A 5,502-nucleotide genomic window follows, 5' to 3' on the forward strand; every position below is an offset into this window, starting at 1 on the left:
GAGTCACGACTGTATCTTGAAAAACTTTTCATGAGTTTGGACAAACACCCCTACATTGTGACGATTCAGCCAGTTCCAGCTCATCCAGTAAAAGCTGAAATAAGGTAAATATCCTGAGGAGCAGGAGAACTTTCTTGACCCATTCACATTTAAATGGTATTCATGGAGAGGAAAGGCATGAACAAATGTACTCTGAACTAATTAGTAACTAAAGCAAATGTAATGAGACTGAAAGTACAAGCACCTCAAATTTGTACTGGATTACTTTAGTACTTAGTTACATTCCACCACTAGTAAACACGCGGACACATTCATACACATGCAGACTGAAAGTTTCCATAACTAGAGTCTATCTGGGCTTCTGAGAGCAGCCGGCTCACGACTGACCAGACTGAAGTACGCTTCTATCCCTCCGCTGCGTTTCAGTCTGGACTGTTTACCTCTTAATTTTGTTTTTGCCAGAAAATTGACTGCCTGGCTGTGTCAGACCTTTCAGGAGCGGGCTGAGTGAGCAATCAACCGACAGCACCTGTGATGATTTGGGCAGGTCAGTCTGTCAATCCTGAATGATTCTGTTCTCAATAAACAATAAAAGCTGAAGGAGTAAACACTCAGGCTGTGTGTAAAGAGACTAATTCATTCACACGATGTTGTGCTTTCTCATTTTTCCACTTTCTGTGTTCTTTGTCAACATTTCTTCAAGTGAGCCTGATTGTCTATGAAAGTTTGTTTGCCTCTCGTCTGCCTGCCTGTCAGCAGGATTATGCAAAGGAAAGAAAAAGACAAGTTTCACGAAAAAGTTTCAGTGCAGATCCAGATCACGTCATTTAAGACCCCCTCTGGTGCAAATCAGGGTTTTTTTTGCCTTATTAACGCGTCCATATGGTGTTTTTTATGCTGTACATATTACGAGCAGAATAACTGCAGTTTGCCGTCAACAGTCTCAAAAGCACAGATCCAGACCGCCAGGGGCTGCAGCAAACTTCAGGAACCAATCCTGTCAACTGGTGAGTGGTGGAGGCCTGGAGGGCGGCTGGAGATGGAGGTGGAGGCATGAAGGGATTATTCTCCATTAAAAAAACATTCTAAATATGTAATTGTGACACACAGAGAAAAGTTTAACGCCCAGAGAGGGACGATCAAATTTCGGCAGGGCCGCGGCGTTGGTGGAGGAGCGCACTCTCCAAGAGCACTTCTGGTTTCTTTATTTTCTCTCTGTTTGTCATTTAAATTCATTCTGCACTATTCACGTCGCCCAGATTATGCAGAAAGAATTGCCTGCTCTGCAGTCCCATTACAGCCCTCCGAGCTGCAGTCTAAATGGTGTTGATTTGAATGGCTTTGCTTTGGGTTACACCCATCTCAACCTGGTTCCAATTATTTTGCAGAGGCGATGACAGGTCAACAAAGGCAATTACATCCCAGTGGCTTGAGGGAGCTATTTTCAACCCAGAAATAAGAAGTAATTTAATTTAAATAGCTATGATTATTGGAATATTCTTTACCGCCAGATTGAACAGTTTAAACGTTTTATAATTTGACAACCTCCATTCATTTGGCTCCAATGAAATTCTGAAACTATTCATTGCTGCACTCAGTGGGACAAAACACAGAAGAAAAGACGAGTCATAAATAAGTTTAGGTAGGAACTACTTGAGGAGAGCACATAGCTACTGCCACACACACACACACACACACAGAGGAATTTAAAATTAAAACCTCAAACTAAACATGAAGATTGATCACACTAATGCATCTTTCTTGTGGCACAGCAGAGACAGCTCAGCATGTTCTTCATCATTCACAATCAATGGGAAATGTCAGAGCCGTGAGTCTGGATGTGCTCGGTGGAAACGTGCTCCGCTGACGTCCAGACACGGAGCGCCGCTCAAGACGTGTGTTACTTACAATAGTTAGTGTGTCTGGTGATCAACTGTAGAAGGCCGGCGTTGTGAAGTGTGTGATAAATGGAGGCGAACACCACAAGGGAAACGGAACCTGTTGTGCTATAATCAGCCCAAATGATATTTGGTTATGAAAAATTGCTTTAATCTGGAGCCAGAGTCTGCATAATGGAGCACAGCCATGCGTAGCGCGAGGCTCGGGTTTGGCGAGGCTACCACCTGACACCGGCCATTTGCTGGCTGCATGGCTGCTGAGGAAGATGAATGTTTTGCAGAAATAATTAAAGGAAAGGTTCCGAGTTTGTCTTAAAACAATCATCAAGTGTTCATAAGAACCTTGGAACTGGTGCTGCCCGCTGTAATCACTCTTCCTGTCCATTATGGCTGTTTAGATGTGCTTCCCAATGCGATTCTACGATAAGTGATGGGGGACGAAGCCCAGCAGTGTGTCCCTCTGTAGTCTGACTCACCGGGTGAACTTTGGCTGTAGGCCTGCCATTGGCTAAGTAATTGATGAGACGTTCTCCTGCCCTTTCGTTACCCTTTTTAAAATCCCCTTCACTCTTGGAAACAACAGAATAAACCTCTGAGCTACACAGTTAAAAACGATTTTAAAGGCTGCTTCGTTCTTTTGGTAAACGGTTGTAAAGGAACAGAAAGAACATGCCTTCAACATCCATCCATCCATTATCTATACACCGCTTCATCCTCACTAGGGTCATGGGGGGGTGGAGTCTATCCCAGCTGACTCAGGGTGAAGGCAGGTTCACCTGGACAGGTAACCAGTCTATCACAGGGCTACACTTAGAGACAGACAACCAAGCACACTCACATTCACACCTACGGACAATTTACAATCACCAATTAACCTCAGGATGTTTCAGGACTGTGGGAGGAAGCTGGAGAACCCGGAGAGAACCCACGCTGCACGGGGAGAACATGGAGACTCCACGCAGGAAGATTCCGGTGCAAACCTTCTTGCTGCGAGGCAACGGTGCTAACCACTGAGCCACCCTGTAGCCCATGCCTTCAACATTTGCTATCTAACAGGGAGATTCTTGCATGTTTCCTCACCACTTAAGGTTTGGTTTTCCAAGCATGTTCCACCGAAGCACCCCACTTGTTTTGCAATGGCACCATCGCTGCATCTTAGCGACGCCCAAGACAACGAGCCGTGTGTTTTTTCCCTTCTATAGCAGATTGATAATGACTTGCAGCCGGACCGTTCTCCAGCACTGTGGGGACGAGTCCCTCTGTGCAAAAATGTATTTCAAAGTTGATCTGAACTCGTGCTTCAGCCGTCTGACACAGAAACATCAAGTGGCTTCCTCCTGAACTTGTCTTTTATGACTACATATTTCCTCCACTGTTACTTTCCTTCCACTGTGGCTCAACAACAACAACAACAACAAAAAACACTAAGAAAACACAAAGAGGCAATTTCCTGCCTAAAAGACTAACTTTGAAAGATATCAGATATATTCTATTAAGCCAGACTGCTGCAGCTCAACCCATTTGAATTCATCATAAACTAGCTTTCAAGCACACGAGGCTCTCAGCCGGGATCATTCGGACACACGAGGAGAGCTGAATGCATCATTGCGTGACAGCCTTATTGTCCTGCCGTGACCTAACCGTGAACTTCAGCACAAACCCCTGGACAACCCCCATAACAATGTTTACAGTCCGTCCCCCTTCCCCATAACGGGAGAGAGCGGGATAACCCACGCTGATGACCTTCATGGAAATAAAAAATAATAAGAAGTCCTTGCACCTCGCCGTAGCATCCATCACACACTGCAATGAAATGACCTGAGCCATTCTACCGGCAGCTCTGTAACCATTTTTACAGCCGGCGCCATTATACAGTTCACATCCTGTATCCCTGGCCCATGTCAGGCCAATGCTTGACACACCTGCTCCCATCAACAGAGAGCAGAGCAGCGTCCATCAGTATTCCAGGTGAGGTCCGGGCCCCATGAATATTTGAGTTACTCGCAGACTCGCCACCGCGCACAGCGTAAAGATGCTGGCTCCAGTTCAAAGGCCTCTTAGCATCAAAAGGAATGCAGGGCCGAAGCAATTTCGGGGGGAGACAATGGGGATGTAAGGGGGTGCAATGGCAGGTTTCAGAGGGGGTACGGTGCAGGGAGAGCGCTGTTAAGATTCGTAATAGGCCATTAGAATAAAAAAGGAAACGATAATAGCCTCTCCCTGCGTGTGCTTTGTCTCTCATCTACGCATGAATCAGAGGCAGGTGTAAATAAGCGTTGTGTTGGAAGATGATAAAGATTTACCAGAAGTCAGCGCAGTCGCTTCTGAGCTCGCTCTCAGCGGTTGGTATTAATCAATCATCTTCGAGACGGAGCGCTGATCCGTAGTCGGTTCAGGTTATTCAGGTTAATGTGAATACGATGATCAAAGGCAGTCGGACGGCGATTCCAGCTCAGCACTCCTCATCTGTAAAACTGGATAAATATCAGCTAATGTGCTCACGGGTAGAGGCTAGCTGCATCGGCTCATCAGAATTGTGTGGCGGTGCATCGCCGAATACTCACATCCAATGTACCCACACACACACACAGAGAGTTGATTAGGGAAAGGTCAGTCTTCCTTCTGTCTCTTCTGCTGTTCACGCCGCCACATTCAGGCTGGGTGTAAGCCGTCGCTCCCTCACACACATGCAGAGCTCGTGTCAGGATTTTCAAGCTTAGAGAGTCCAAATGTGGAATCAAACAATCCCCGAGTGTTGAAGCAAGAAGGTGTAAGAGAACATGCGGTGGCTGATGTATCGGCTAACACGTGGAGCTTTCTGAGAGTGTGTTTGTGTGGACTGTTCCAGGTGTAGAAGAGATAAAAACCTTAAGCTTCATTGACCAGCCCTGCTCATGCCTTTGTGAGCAGCAGTGATGCCTCTTTTTATTTTTCCCTTCTGCTGCTGCTTCTCACCCAGCTTTTCTCCAGATTATATACAGAAAGAAACTCTGTCCTTCGTTCTCGTTATTGGCAAAAAACAAATACATTACAGCTATGCATGATCAGACTGCAGCGAGGGAGAAAAAGGGATGAGTGAAGGGAAAAGAAAGAGGGAGAGAAACACACTCATCCATTTTTCATGGCTGCTCGCTGCAGCCGAACCTGCTGGACTGGAGAGAAAGAGGGAAGGAGAGGTGAATAGGAGAAAAGGAGGCAGCTTCTTTTTTTTTTTTTTTCAATACAAGCTAATCTTCTGCCTTCTCTTGGTGTTCTCACATGTTTACTAAACTTCACCGGGAAGGCCAGACGGAGGATTTTTTTCACTTGACGTCGGCTGCAGCTTTCTCTTCAAGGTTCTTCTGCTTCTGTAAATTGATCAAGTCGACTGTCCGCTGAATTCAGACCTCTGTTTTTGACTGCTTGTGATTCTGCGGAGCAATCTCATAAAGGAGCTTGGTCACTCGGTTGATTTATTACCAGGAGTACCGTGTGTGCAATGAGTAGCATGCACACAAAGTCAACATACATGCACTTTACATTTACATTATTCATCACGTCATTCTGCTGTCAGTTATATTCCGACTAGCGGCCCGGGGGCAGGTTTTGGAGGTCACGTTAGCAG

Source organism: Stegastes partitus, unplaced genomic scaffold (assembly GCF_000690725.1).
Source record: "Stegastes partitus isolate 25-593 unplaced genomic scaffold, Stegastes_partitus-1.0.2 Scaffold602, whole genome shotgun sequence".
Lineage (NCBI taxonomy): Eukaryota > Metazoa > Chordata > Actinopteri > Pomacentridae > Stegastes > Stegastes partitus.